Below are 16,608 nucleotides of genomic sequence, written 5' to 3' on the forward strand. Positions count from 1 at the left end.
TAGGATCCTCCACCAATCCGGTCATCCTGCAGCTGATAAAGTGATTCGGTCTCTCTGGAAGACTCGTCATCGGAATAGACAACGGATTCTCCATCGGATGCCTGTCCGTCCTTGTATTCTGCTCCATGGATGACGCCTACGAAAACATGCTTCGCCACGGACTGAACCGGCGAAGGGCTTGCACGCTGAGTAGTCTCGATGATGTCGGTGCAAATGTCCGGCTCAGGGGTCGGTTCGCTAATTTTGCCGATGAAGACGTGAATCCCACCAAAGGGGACCCGGTACCCGTATTCGATTGAATCGGCCTCGGGACCCCATCCTGCGTTATCGATGTAGAACTTGCCGCGACGACTCTTCATCATCTGGCCCACAGTGTATCCCTTGAGTCCATCAAAGCTGCCCTTCAAGAACTTGAAACCATCGTGCGAGAGCCCCACGGTGGGTGCCAACTGTCATGGGTTTGTCACGACAGATGTCCTTGTGAAAGGACTTAGTCATGGAGCCATCGCAACGGGTTAGCTTAAAGGGGTTAAACCGGACAAGGGGACACGGGGAGTTTATACTAGTTCGGCCCCTTCGGTGAAGGTAAAAGCCTATGTCTAGTTGTGATTGGTATTGCTAGGGTTTCGAAGGCCAGGGAGCGAATCCGCTTTGTCTGGCTCTCGAGTTGTTGTCTGTCGTCTCTAAACCGCTGTTGGGTCGTCCCTTTATATATATAGGTTGACGCCCACCGGTTTACAGAGTCCCGAAGGCGGATCATAAACGTGTCTGGTTCGGTCTCTATCCTTCCTATCTTACAATGCAAGTTACATAACAAGGTCGGTTTACATCTACGGGCCTTAACTCGCCTCTGGGCCTTGGGGCTTCATAAAGCGCCATCATTCTTACGTCTTCATGGACTTCTAGTCTTCATAAGGTTAATCCGGCTACCCCTGGCCGGTTTACGTCCAGTAGTAATATCCCCAACAATTTCTGTTGGTGGCCTTGTATAAATGCAAAATGTATATTCCACAGTGGCCTTGTGTATAAAAATAGAGGGAGTACTACTACTTTGTGTGATGCATGACAATTAGTAAGGCAACCTAAGATGTTAACTTATGATACTATGCATTATGGAAGTAGTATCCTAGCTACACTATCATATATATGCATGATACTACTACTATATATATGTGTGTGTGTGTGTGTATGATACTCCCCATTACAACCAGCCTTCAATTCAAAAATCTCACCAACCAAGGTAGATGGTGAGTGGTGGAATACTTTTTGTAGTTTGCAAAAACACCCAATTAATGCTTTTGTTTTCCTCAAAAAAATATGTTTTCCAATGTATTAATTGCAATACATGCATGCATATATAAAGTACATGCATTGGTCAACTTTATCTTAATACTTGCATGCAATGATTTAATGCACCGTGGAATCTGGACATGTGATGGGGAACAACCAAATTGAGACTTATAAATGGAAAAATTAAAATTTGAGATAAGCCTATAAACCGGAAAGGAGGGAGTATATATGCGTGATACTAGTATATGATTAGCAATACCTCAGTAATGCGCGCATGCATAGTATCATAAGTTAGTATCTTAGGTTCCTTATTAATTACCATGCATGACACAAAGTAGTACAACATTTAATATGATATGGTATCATGATATGATACGGCATCATGATATGATACCACACACCCTCTCTTTCATCATTTAACTGTGTGCCACATCATCCAAAATGTCTAGTTGGCATGCATCATACCACTTGATACTCCCATATTACGACCAGCCTTATTAGGGTGGCCATAGTGGTGGTATCATAGCCGGTATCATGCACCCAGGAATACAAAATATGATGATGTCGCAAAGAAGCAGTTATTACCGTGGAAAAAATATCATGGTGGTCCGGGAAATAGTTAGGGTATTCTAGTTTCTCTAACATTCCTTCTGAATGTTAGAGGATCTGGTTAGGTAAGATATTAGTTGCATGTAATATTAGGTCAGATATTTCTGTTGCACATTGGTATTTGGTAAGATATCAATTATTTTTTCATGGGAATGGTAGGATATTAATTACATGGAAGATTTTAAGGGATAGCGTTGAGTCAAAATGTGTTTATAACCAATGGAAGTGATGGGTAATTAGAGTGTTAAACATGTTTCGTGCTCAACATTGGAGCGATTTCAACCGCTAGATAACATGATTTGACGGCCGAGATGGTTTGGATCTGCCCATTTGGGTCTTTTTATATTGGTATAGATGTATTATACTACGCGCTATAATTAATTAAAGGTAGTATCATACACTAGTATCATATGTACTGTATATTCATGATATTAGTATATGACACTCTCCACTATACTCATGATTTCTTAGCATGGAAAAAATTGGAGGCGAAACGATGAACTCATGTTTTCATTCGAACAAAAATATGATGTTAGGTAATGTAAATGTTTTCAAAGAGCACACGGTTCACTCACGAAAGCCGTGTGTCCACTAAACCATGGCCGGTGCACCCCCCCACCCCTCTGCCACGTGCGTGATCTGAATCGTGTGTTCTGATTCGCCAGAACCCAAACCCCACAGATCGTATGTCTGCACCGTTGGATTCTCCTTGATCGAACTACGATCCTCATCCATTTCGACAGCACATGTACATGTTTTCAAATAGCCCCTCCCAATTTTTTTCAAATAGCACACGGTTCACACACGAAAGCCGTGTGCCTACCAAACCGTGGCCGATGCCCCCCCCTCACTGCGCGCATGATCTGAGTTGTGCGTTCTAATTGTCCAGAACCCAAACCCCATGGATCGTACGTCTGCACTGTTGGATGCTCCCAGATCGAACAGCAATCCTCATCCCTTTCGACAGGAAATGCAGTCCGGCTAGGAATTGATTTATATGCCAACATGCATGGTAAATGCCAAAAAAATGTCTTACATATAGCACACGAGACCTGAAATGCGTCGGCAAATCAAACCCATGGTAAAATTGTGATTGGTTTACGTGCGAAAAATTTAGAGGCGAAACGATGAACTTGCGTCTTCATTTCAAAATTAGTACGTCTTCCTTTCAAACGAAATTATTCTGTTTGTGCACATGAGCGCTTAGAGGCAACCATTTGCATAGGCCTTTCCGCGCACGCGGTGACCGGGGATATTTTTCACCCTTTTCACCTAGGCCGCCAACACCCCCCACCGTTCGCCCGCGTTTCACCCAACTAGTCCACCCAATCTCCTTCGCCAGCTCCCCCATCCCCCAGATCCATAGCAGAACCCTCTTCAGCGCCGCCGTGCTCACTCCGACCGTGTGCCCGCTCTTCGGCGTCAAGCCTACCTCCACTGTCATTCCCAACACGCGGTGACCCACGCCTCGCCGTCTTCGTTTGCTCACCAGCCACCCTCGAGCATATCAATGCAGTAACCCTCGCCTCTCCTGTGGTCCGGCCGGGTTTGCATTAAGAAGCCTGTTAGTTACTGCTCTCCATCGTAGTGAGGCATATTTCCTTGCAATCCCTCTACCAATTTCGTTTTGTATGTCCCCAAATTGGCTATTAAATAGCGAAGAGCGTATATATGTTCATTATCTACCTTCCTTACTACATATAAGATGTATTTGTTCCAATAAGTTACTGCCTATTTATAGATCGCGGGCGCCCAAGTCACACAAACTTAACAAATTAGCCGTACATTTTCTAAATTATTGCATGGCATGTTTAGAAAGCTTGATACCAAGTTGTTAGTTTTATGCTTATCCTCCTTTCCTCAGTTCCACATGTGTTCTCTGTAGATGCCGAGTAGCAGCGACAGCACTCATTCAGGCCATGTATCTTCATCTGATTCGGACAACCCCAGGTCTTCAGCAGATTGTGAGGGAGCAAGTAGTCTTGAACGAGATAGAGCTACAGCAATTACCCTTCCGGTCAGGACATGGAGGAACGCTCCAAGGAAGCCTTCACGCATGAGGTTTAGGAGTGTGTGTGGATTTGTTGGCAGGGCAAGGCTCAACATTAATCTGCCGGGGTTTCGGAAGGCTGACACAGAAGGACTAATTTCATAACCAAAGCAAATTACCATGCTGTTCTAACTGACTCTCAAAATAATATAAGTGAAGCATGAGAGATCAATAATTTCTATAAAATAAAACCACCATCATGCTCTAAAATATATAAGTGAAGCACTAGAGCAAAATTATCTAGCTCAAAAGATATAAGTGAAGCACATAGAGTATTCTAATAAATTCCAATTCAAGTGTGTCTCTCCCAAAAGGTGTGTACAGCAAGGATAATTGTGGTAAACTAAAAATCAAAGACTCAAATCATACAAGGCGCTCCAAGCAAAACACATATCATGTGGTGAATAAAAATATAGCCTCAAGTAAAGTTACCGATAGAAGAAGACGAAAGAGGGGATGCCCGGAAGGCATCCCCAAGCATAGGATTTTGCTTGTCTTGAATTTTACCTTGTGGTGCCTTGGGCATCCCCAAGCTTATGCTCTTGCCACTCCTTATTCCATAATCCATCAAATCTTTACCCAAAACTTGAAAACTTCACAACACAAAACATAAACAGAAAATCTCATGTGCTCCATTAGTATAAGAAAACAAACCACCACTTAAGGTACTGTAATAAACTCATTATTTATTTATTTTGGTGTTAAAACTAATGTATTCCAACTTATCTATGGTTCATAACCTCCGATACTAGCCATAGATTCATCAAAATAAGCAAACAACACGCGAAAAACAGAATCTGTCAAAAACAGAACAGTCTGTAGTAATCTGTAGGTTTCGAATACTTATGTAACCCCAAAAATTCTAAAATAAATTGCTAGACTTGAGGAATTTGTCTATTAATGATCTGCAAAAAGAATCAACCTAATCGCACTCTCCAGTAAAAATTGGCAGCAATCTAGTGAGCGCTAAAGTTTCTGTTTTTTACAGCAAGATCGCAAAGACTTCCCCCAGGTCTTGCCAAAGGTTCTACTTGGCACAAACACTAATTAAAAGCATAAAACCACATCCAAACAGAGGCTAGATGAATTAATTATTGAATAACAGCAAGTAAAAATATTGGGTTGTCTCCCAATAAGCGCTTTTCTTTAAAGCCTTATAGCTAGGCAAAAGATTTCAATGATGCTCACATGAAAGACAAGAATTGAAGCACAAAGAGAGCATCATAAAACACGTGACAAACACATCTAAGTCTAACATACTTCCTATGCATAGGCATATTATAGGCAAACAAATTATCAAGGAAAGCAAAAACTAGCATATGCAAGGAAGCGAAAAGAAACAATAGCAATCTCAACATAACGACAGGTAATTTAGTAACATGCAAATTTCTACAACCATATTTTCCTCTCTCATAATAATTACATGTAGGATCATAAGAAAATTCAACAATATAGCTATCACAACACATATTCTTAACATGATCCACATGTATGCCAAGTTGACACTCTTCCAAAATAGTGGGATTAACATTAACTAAAGTCATGACCTCTCCAAACCCACTTTTATCAAAAACTTCATAAGATTGAACATTCTCCAAATATGTGGGATCTAAAGTTGACACTCTTCCAAACCCACTTTCAATATTATTGTAAACATTATAATCAATATCATATTCATCATGGGGCTTAAATAAATTTTCAAGATCATAAGAAGAATCACCCCAATCATGATCATTGCAACAAGTAGTAGACATAGCAAAACTAGCATCTCCAAGCTTAGGGTTTTGCATATTATAAGAACAATTGACATTAATAGAATTTATACTATCATCATTGCAATCATGCTTTCTATTCAAATATCCCTCATGAATTATTCCATAAAGTACTTCATCACAATTTTCAGATTCACGGATTTCAAGCAAAACTTCATAAAGATAATCTAGTGCACAAAACTCACTAGCAATTGGTTCATCATAATTGGATCTCTTAAAAATATTAGCAAGTGGACGCGGATCCATAGATCTTAGGTTCTCTGTTTAGCAATAAATAAACAACTATTCCAACCAAACGAGCAAACAAGCCAAGTAAGACATCAAAGCAAATGGAAAGACGAACAGAAGAAGGGCGAATAAAACGGAAAGGGTGAAGTGGGGGAGAGGAAAACGATAGGCAAATGGCAAATAATGTAATGCAAGGGATAAGGGTTTGTGATGGGTACTTGGTATGTCTTGACTTGTGAGTAGATCTCCGCGGCAACGGCACCAGAAATCCTTCTTGCTACCGCTTGAGCACTGCGTTGGTTTTCCCTTGAAGAGGAAAGGGTGATGCAGTAAAGTAGCATAAGTATTTCCCTTAGTTTTTGAGAACCAAGGTATCAATCCAGTAGGAGACTACACGCAAGTCCCTAGTACCTACACAAACAAATAAGAACCTCGCAACCAACGCGATAAAGGGGTTGTCAATCCCTTCACGGTCACTTACGAGAGTGAGATCTGATAGAGATAATAATAATAAGATAAATATTTTTGGTATTTTTATGATATAGATTGAAATATAAAGATTGCAAAATAAATGGTAATAGAAATAGCTAGTTGACGGGAGATTAATATAATAGAGGATAGACCCGGGGCCACAGCTTTCACTAGTGGCTTCTCTCAAGATAGCATAAGTATTATGGTGGGTGAACAAAGTACTGTCGAGCAATTGATAGAAAAGTGCATAATTATGAGAATATCTAGGCATGATCATGCATATAGGCATCACGTCCGCGACAAGTAGACCGAAACAATTCTGCATCTACTACTATTACTCCACATATCGACCGCTATCCAGCATGCATCTAGAATATTAAGTTCATAAGAACAGAGTAATGCATTAGGCAAGATGACATGATGTAGAGGGATAAACTCAAGCTATATGATATAAACCCCATCTTTTTATCCTCGATGGCAACAATACAATATGTGCCTTGCTACCCCTGCTGTCACTGGGAAAGGACAGTGCAAGATTGAACCCAAAGCTAAGCACTTCTCCATTGCAAGAAAGATCAATCTAGTAGGCCAAACCAAACTGATAATTCAAAGAGACTTGCAAAGATAAACAATCATACATAAAAGATTTCAGAGAAGAATCAAATATTGTTCATAGATAAACTTGATCATAAACCCACAATTCATTGGATCTCGACAAACACACCGCAAAAAGAGTTACATCGAATAGATCTCCAAGAAGATCGAGGAGAACTTTGTATTGAGATCCAGAGAGAGAGAAGAAGCCATCCAGCTAATAACTATGGACCTGAAGGTCTGAGGTAAACTACTCACACATCATCGTAGAGGCTATGGTGTTGATGTAGAAGCCCTCCGTGATTGATTCCCCCTCTGGCAGAGCTCCGGAAAAGGCCCCAAGCTGGGATATCTTGGGTACAGAAGGTTGCGGCGGTGGAAATAGGGTTTCGTGGTGCTCCTGGATGTTTTCGAAGTATATGGATATATATAGGAGGAAGAATTAGGTCGGTGGAGCCATGAGGGGCCCACGAGGGTGGGGGCGCCCCTCCTTGCCTCGTGGCCTCCTTGTTGATTTCTTGACGTCCACTCCAAGTCCCCTGGATCACGTTTGTTCTAAAAATAACTCTCCCGAAGGTTTCATTCCGTTTGGATTCCATTTGATATTCCTTTTCTGCGAAACACCGAAATAGGAAAAAAACAGCAATTTGCAATGGGCCTTGGGTTAGTAGGTTAGGCCCAAAAATAATATAAAAGTGTATAAATAAACCCATAAACATTCGAAACAGATAATATAATAGCATGGAACAATCAAAAATTATAGATACATTGGAGATGTATCACTTACACATTATGAAGGTACATGAAAATGTGCAACAGCCTGGGTTTGCCCACCCTTCTTGGAAGATGGCCTCTTCTTGGACAATGTGACATTGAAGTCGGGTTGCGTGAAGTGCTACATGACTGAAGTAAAGCCCGGATCCAATGAATTTGCCCTGAAGAATGTCCTAGGAGACTTCAATGAGCAAAGGACCTTGGGAGAAATACTGTTACATCACATCCAGTGGCCACAAAAGGAAATAGAGTTCATCGATGAGATTCATGAAGCCCCGCCAAGAGCAACCACTGTTCCCCCTCAACTGGTGATGCTCTCCTTGCCACAGCAGCTCTCGCATGCTGATGCATTAACCTGTAATCAGCCGGCCCGACTTTGTGGCGTACAGGCCATGTCATCCTCCGCCCCAAAGCAGCCAGTGGCAAGGCCTACAACTGCTGATGATGCACCACCGGTTCAGATGCCGGCCGCTGAAGCAGCGGGGGAGACCCAGCTGCAACACATGCTCAGCAGACCAACCTGGTGGAATAGACTGCTAAGCAGTCTAATGCTTCAGAACCGCATGCTAAGCAGTCTGTAGGTCTAGAACCGACTGGTCATCAGTTTGTCGATCCGCAGGCACGTGATCAGCATACCAATGCGTCAGCACTTCCTTCTCAGCAAACCAACGCGTTGGCACGGCCTCCTAAGCACACCAACAAGTTGGCACCACCTGCGCAGAAACCCAACATAGCTTCACGCATGGTCAGCAGTCTGATGCCTCTGCTCCTACAGTCCAACAGTCCATCACAGCAGCATCGCAAGCTCAGCGGTCTGGCATAGATAAACCATCTGCTAAGAAGTCTGTCCAAGCTTCACCGTCTCCTCGACAGTCTACCTTGCAGGCAACTAGATGTTCTGTCACAAATGCTTCAAGTACCAAGAAGGAAGTGGCCAAAAAGGCTACAACCACGACCACGAGGAAGGGCAGCGGGAGAGTGAAGAGGAAAGAGAATGATTGCCTCTTACTTAAAGCACTCATTGGCCAGAACCAAATTAACAACAACTTGTTCAAATCAGGCAGTAATATTATTTCTGACGCCATGGATGATGAAGAAGTAGAATTGTTGCTTGCTAAAAGAAAGCAGGCGTACTTGAAGAACGCAATTACGTCCATGGCCAGCCATTTCTTGTTGGCGAATACTTTGATGAGTGCAGCTCCAGTTGCCGTGAGTTACATGAATATTGCATGGATCAAATGTCAGCAGGTCATCATGCTTTGCTAGTCCACTACAATAGAGATCATCTCCGACACAATGCTGGTTCCATCAATGTGAGTTTCGAGGACTTACATCTCTTCTTCAACTTCAACGTGCTCGATGCCACTCTTGTTAGATGCCTGATTTTGTAAGTACTTAACAAACTCTGATCAACTTCTCCATACAAAGCTGTAAATGATAAACAACTAACTGCATTTTATTTCTCTCAGGGGACTAAACACGCGGAGAAGAATAAGGGAGAGTGTGTATTTCATAGATCCTGCATTAGCAAATGGCACAACATTACATGGTAAGGACCGACGGGACTAGGCCGTTAACACGGTCCTCCATATCTTTGAAAACATGTCCCGTGCACAATCATTTCTCTAGCCATATCATGAACGGTAAGTCAAGTAAACAACCACGCATACACTGATTGTCTTTCAGATTTCGACATCATTCGTAAGTTCATATCTTCCTTAATATGTAGCAATCACTGGATATTGGTATCCGTTGTTCCAAACAAGAACATAGTTTACTACATCGATTCTCTCAGAGAGTCAACAAACGCTCAGAATCTGACGCATGTTCAGCAATTCTTGGATAGGTATTGAATTCTATGATTTTGAAATTAATTTGCATTCATATCTGGTTCAACAATTGATGTTGTCAAAATTCATCATCATTTGCAGTGTGCTCGCATTGTGGAAAACTAAACCAGGGAACCTATTCTAGACGGAACAACCCGTGCAGCACGAGATCGTTTCTCCGGTAACACACTGAAATCCATTATTTTTGGAAAATTTATCCAAGAGTCTGCAAATACCTTTCCTTACACTAGTCAAATGTTCAAGCTTCTAAATAAACCTCTTTCTATTTTGTCCAAAGAAAAAATAATACATCTAACACGGGTTAGGTTGTTCCAAACAGCACAAATATATGACTAATTTTGTACAAAAAATTTCAGTGTCCTCAGCAAGAAGCAGGGACCAACCTTTGTGGATACTATGTTTGCAGACTCATGATCTTCATCTGCAAATCTGCTAATAGTTGTGATGATCCTCATAAATTAGTACCAGTAAGTCTATCTTAATTAATATCTTCTACTCCACTCATATGGCACATTCTGATCTTAAAAATACTGCAGCTCATCTTAAAACCGAGGACCCCTGAACCGCTCCCGGCTGGTGAATTGCTGATGGTTAGAAGATTTATCAGGGACTTCTTCCTAGATCACTACATCAATCCCACTGGTGATAATGAAGATTTCAGCATGCGTTCTCCTGAAACATTGAGTAAGAGTTAGCCGCTAAACATATAACACATGGATCCATTGTTTTCCATCTAATGAGGTCTTCGTATTTCATACACTATGATTAATTATGTAAGGCGTATATGTGTGGACAAATCATTGGAATTTAGCTACCATATGTTCAATTGCAATTGTTGCGAAATCTGATGAATGTTCTTCTGGTGAACACTATTTGTTCAATTGAATATTGTGGCGAATTTGCTTTTTGCGTGCCAATTCAAAATGGGGTATTTTTGTTTATTTCTTCAATTGAATATTGTGGCAAATTTGCTTTTTGCTTGCCGATTCAAAATGGGATATTTTTGTTTTAACCTGGCAATTGATCTGCACACGGTTCAAAGAAATGAGTGTGTGCGATCCACATCGAAAAGCATATGTCAATCGTAGCGGAACCGTCGGTGATACACAGCAGATCGCAAACGATTTGTAGCGCTACTACATGTGTATAGGTTCTCCGGAACCGTTTGTGATATCTCGTTATCGCACACGAGAACTGGGAGTAAGCCATGCCCAATGCAAAATACAATACCAATCGTAATTTTTTCAGGAAACGTGTGGGATCCCAAACGAAAAGCACACGTCACTCTTGCGGCAACCGTTGGTGATACCTAACAAATCGGAAACGGTATCCAGCACTTGAATGTGTGCGAAGGGACTCCCGAACCGTTTGTGACAGAACATTATCGCAGACGGTAATTATTGGAAAACATGTGCGATGGAATCTAGCATGGAAGGCGGCTTACGCAGAAAACTCGTGTGTGATGGGGCACAAATCGCACACAGTTCATATGTTGGCCTGTGTGCCCTACATACTGTTTCCCAAACGGTTCGTTACGACAAACCGTATGGTTTCACTGTGTCCTTAGAAATGCTTAATCACTGATACCACACGTGCGAAAGAATTTAGTGTGTGCTGCATCGCACACGATTACATTTTGGAAGGCCTCTAGATCAGTGCTCCATATCCCCGATGATTTCTGGGTGGTGTGGGAAGGACCCCCTTATCGCCCACACTCACTTGGCGACGGTTCCAAATGCCATCGTGGAAAGGGGTTAAAACCCTTTGTTTAGGACCGACGCGCACCAGTGTAACTTTAACTTTGAAAGATGGTCGTTGGATGAAGCCAATCCGATGGTGCAGAGATGGCAAATTCGAGCGCTATTGGCCGTTGGATATCATCTAGATTCCACCATATTTTGCCACATGTACAATCTAGAAGACTCCATGGTTGAACTTAAGCATAATGCACAAACCTCAAAACACAAGCACTTCTTCTTTGTTCTTGAATCTTCCATATCAGAATTGCCCAAATGTTTTCTACATGATTTGCCATTATTTGTTTTTACTTTATGCTTTACAGCGCACAATTCCATGAATCTTAAAATAGATTAGCTTTCTTATAAAAACTAGATGATTTTGAATGAAATGAACTATAAGATTTAAATGAAAATCTACTTCATGCATATATGACTCAAAGCTTACATGATATAATGTGGTATTTATTCATAATTTGGTTGCCAAATCTCATGCATGCAATGCACGTGTACCTTACTAGTCTAAATGGTGTTTGCTTGTGTGTTGTGCGTGTTAAACACATTGTACGTAGTATCATACATGGTTTAGATTCCGAACATCTAGCTAGAGCATACATGTACTATGATTTGAATTCAACATAAAATGGATACATATATTTGAATTTGAGATCGTATGTACATGTATTTCGTATTTATATAGGAATTTACTTCTCCTATATTCATGTCATGTGTTGTGAAGATAATATTTAGATGGTTGTATAACTAACCCGAGTACAATCCCATTCAAATAGGGAAATTATACTCAAATTTAATCCATATGCTAGGCGTTATGTTGAGGGAAGTGCCAATTGTTTTGGTACTGTACACGTTATGTTTGTTGTCCCAATTTTTTTAGTTTTGTTGTTGTTATATTTGAATGCATTTCTAGTAATATAGTAAAACGGGACATGGCTCTCTCTAGTGATGAGGTGCGAATTGTCTTTTGTTTGGTACATGTTAAGCTTGTTCTCCTGAAATTTCAAGTCGTGCCTTGTTATGCCGAAATTTCAAGCTAGCATCTATGTCTATCGTGTCGTGAAACTCCCGCCTCTTCAACCTACACCTTGTTACACTGAAATATTTAAGATATATCTTTGTCTCGTTGTGCTCCGAAAACTACCTCCATCTCAACCCGCGCCTTGTTATCCCAAAATTACAACGCGCGTGAAAACTCCACCTCCTGCGATATCCTGACACGCGAAATGCCCTTAATACCCCTGAACCAAAAGAACCGCCTAGCTCAAATCGGTTGGGGTACTTTTGTAACTTACCCCACATTTCAGACAAGCGCGTCCCTAAGCCATGGTTCCCCACTCCCATCTCATCCGCCCACCCATTCATACACCGAGGCCGCGAAATCCCGCGAAGCCCACACCCTCCTCCGTCCGCCACCCAGCCGGAGCCTCTTCCCCGACGACGTCGTCCACAACAACACCTCGACGTCCCTCATCCACCGTATCGGATGAGGATCCGTCGTCGATCTCGTCGTCTCACCGGTTCAGCCACCCCGTCCACCACCTCCAAGGAGCTTCCCCGACGTTCCCCTCATCTTTCACGCCACCTCCATTCCTACACTGTCCTCTTCACCTGCACCACTGGAAAAGAAGCATCATCACCGTTTTCTCAAATGAAGCTGAGGCCTAATTGGCGCCACCAAAGTGGTTGTACACTAATCGCCGCATTTTCTTCTTGATTCGATCTCATGGTGCTGCCGGCGCTCGGTCCCGAGCCAACATGGCGCGGCTCCATCCATAGCGGCATCGTAGGCCACTTCCTCCACGGCGGCGACGTCCACATCAGTAGAAGTTGCTGCTGCTTTAGCTCTCACTCGCGCTGCTGCTCTGCTCTTACTCTTGGTCCCCTACCTGGTCTGCTCTTGCTATTGCTCTTGCTCTTGCTCGCGCTGCTGCTCTCGCTCTTGCTCTTGCTTGTGATGTTGCTCCGATTTAGCTACACTTCAGTCGACTGAATCGACTTCTGGGTTAGTCAATTTTCAGGGGGTGGAGGGCTTGCCGGAGTTAAGGAAGAACCAGACACAGTGGGGAGGGGGACTCGCCGGAGAGGTACCCCACTATCTATCTTAGGGTTCAGGGTGGGGCAGTGGTCGCCAGCGGTGGTGGGGCCGTGGTGTGGGGATTGCCGGAGAAAAAACTCGGCACGGGGGGCCTAGAGTGATGGCTGGGGCGGTGGCGGATCAGCGGTGGGGAGTGGTTTCGGGGTGGGTGGGGCGGTGCACCGCCGGCCGAGGGCGGCGGGGGCGGCGGTTTGGCCAGTGGTGGCCGGCGGCTCAGGGGGTGGAGGTTGAAGATGAACTGCAGGCCCTTGATTTCGTATCCAACGGCTGCAAAATCGACTGACGAGAGATGAAAAAGTCAGTGACTGACGTGTAGCCTCACCCTGATGCTGCTACACGACCAGCTGCCCCGGCTCTCGCACGCACTACTGCTCCGGGCGCTGCTGCTGCTACTGCTTTTCTGCTACTAGTGTGTTAAGTTTCGACAGTAAAATTCAGTTTCGACAGCAAAATTCAATTTTGAAAGTTAAATTCACTTTCGACAGTTAAGTTCGGAGATGAGCGGCTGATGTATTTTACATCTAGAACTTGTGTGGTTATGTATTTTACGTCATCTATTGGAGATGCTATTAGAATTCCACTCAGGTTAACGTTGTCTCTCTTGTCCTGCGTCAGCCTTGGCATCGTACAACTCACCGGAGTGCTCCAACGATGAAACCCTCCATCACAGCAGAGCAGTACCCCGGGCTCCATCTCCAGATGCCTAAGATCTTCTTCCCCTCCTCCGACAGCCAAGTCAGCTGGAGCATCCTCACCAACCAACCCAGTCACGCTAAGACCGACATGGCTTCGCCAAAGAGGTTGTACACTTGTTGCATCTCTTTTTACTCTACATGGTATATATATTGTCCACTGAGCACACGTAGTAATGTGAAAAACGATTATTTTATCCTACTATATGATAAGTACTGAGGTACCAGGCAACTTAGCTATCCGTGATGGACTCTCTTCAACGCCATCATTATTTATCTCTGCGTGTTTGAGCTATGCATTTGTCGATGGGCCTGGGAGTTGAGCTAGTAGGGCAGTGGCATGGGTCCAAAGTTGTAGAAGTAGCACAAAAACATTTTTTGAGTGTAGGCTTTCCCATGCTCAAGCCTGCCTACTAGAATCGCCAGTGCTTGAAAGGAAAAGTGAAGGAAAAACATAGTAGTTGGAAAGTTTCCTATGGTACTACTATTCATGCATTTGGTTCAAAGGAATGGAGCAGAGAAAAACTGTAGGATTTGTTCCTTTAGTGTCTCCTTGAAAGAAAAACAGTAGAAATTTTAATATCCACTTTTCCTCCTTTTCAAATTCCTATTCATGAAGCACAAGACTAAGAGATACTAGCATCATAGCATTATAACCGTACATTTTCTTGTGGTTTGACTTAATATCACCATGCTTCTTTGCATCTTGTGATCTTCCAATTCTTGTGAACCAAACACCCAGATTGGCAGAAATCATGTGTTTTTTAAATTCTTTGTTTTGCTCGTGCATTCCTGTATATTTCCTATCCCTGCATTGTTAGAATCCTCGAATTCAAACAAGCCCTTACACAATTACTTCTGTTACAGATATGTGTTAAAGAAAACCTTGTGTGGTTTGTCCAGCTCCTGTTGCGCTGTGTTCCACCCCAGCTCAACTGCTTCAACGACAGAGGGGTTCACCACAGCAGGGATCCGCTCTCCAGACTGTCTTTCACCGCCTCAGATCTTCTTCCCCGCCACCGGCAGCCACGACAACTGCATTACCATCATCAACTGAGCAGATGACCTTGAGGAGTACACGGGTCCGCAAGAGAGGTCGCACTCTTCCGTGTCTGCTTACGTTATCCATCACTTAATATGATGACATGCTACTTTATCGTCGTGTTCACCTATTAGACTCCGAGCCAGGTCCAAACTAATGTTGAAACTTGAGTTCTTAAATGGTTGTGGGGTTCATATTGGGGCAGAAATCAGTACTATCTGTCTACTATCTGGTTAATCTCGAGTGTCTACTATGAGTTTCATGTTGGGTGCAAACAAACATTAAAGGAGCAATTATCTGTATTTTTTAACTAAAGCTATTATCTGCCTGCTATCATTGGTTTTGGGTATATCCATAGTTTGCTACCATCACTCTGGATTTGTGCATGCCCTCCTTACATAATCTCACTATGTTTTACTCATATGCATGTCAATTATTGTACACAATGGAACTGAACATGTCGAGCAAAAGAGACAAGCCTTGCGTGGCAATAAAATTTCATACAGACGTCGCTCCATGGTGGGTGCAAAGGAAGCCTCCCTCCACCCATTTCGGATTGTAATCAAGAGGAAGATAACTATTCTGAGGGGGATTCGGAAGGAGAAGACCACTCCTATTTACCCCCTAAGGTCTTCACTCTAACTTGGCATGCTGATGTTGGTAAGATCATGCATATGGTGCCTTGCATTACTTACTTTATACATCAAACTAGAAGGGTCACCCGCGCATTTGCGTGGCTAGATTATTATGTGTTATATTTCCTTTCTAAATATATCTGATTACACAGTTAACTATCTTACAATGTAATTCAAATACACAACACATTGACACTCGATTGTATGCTGGTCAAGATATTTTGATAAATATTATTGGGTTGATGGTGAGTAGCAACAACAAAAATAAAGAAAATTTTATTATTTGGGTCGTCGTCTCGGTGTTTAAAATGATGGTCTTTCATGTTAGATCTTTATCTTTCATACTTACACATCGCGTCCTTCGTTGTCCTGGTTGGTATATTGTTCTTATGTTTTTTTTACGAACATTGTGCTTGTGTTTATTGTCCGGTATATTGTGATTACTTCAAATTCTACACACATGTTGTTTTAATATGAATTATATTCTCGAGCACAACCAAAATGTCTTAATACGTATCTAAATGGTTTGTTGCTTGCAATTTCTTTTTTGCTAAAACATTTACCCACATCACAATCATTAGAGTTCGTTATTTTTGATCGTAATGGTCCTATTTCACTTTATCATCTATGGCAATGTAATTATTGATGATAAAGTAAGCCGGACCAAGGGGACTTAAAATTTGTATCACATGGCGACCAAATACTTGCCCATCGTCTGGGTTTAATTAGCATGCACTCAAAATTAGGCTCAT

Source organism: Triticum urartu, chromosome 1A (genome assembly GCF_056163025.1).
Source record: "Triticum urartu cultivar PI428250 chromosome 1A, HENAU_Tu73, whole genome shotgun sequence".
In the NCBI taxonomy this organism is placed as follows: domain Eukaryota; kingdom Viridiplantae; phylum Streptophyta; class Magnoliopsida; order Poales; family Poaceae; genus Triticum; species Triticum urartu.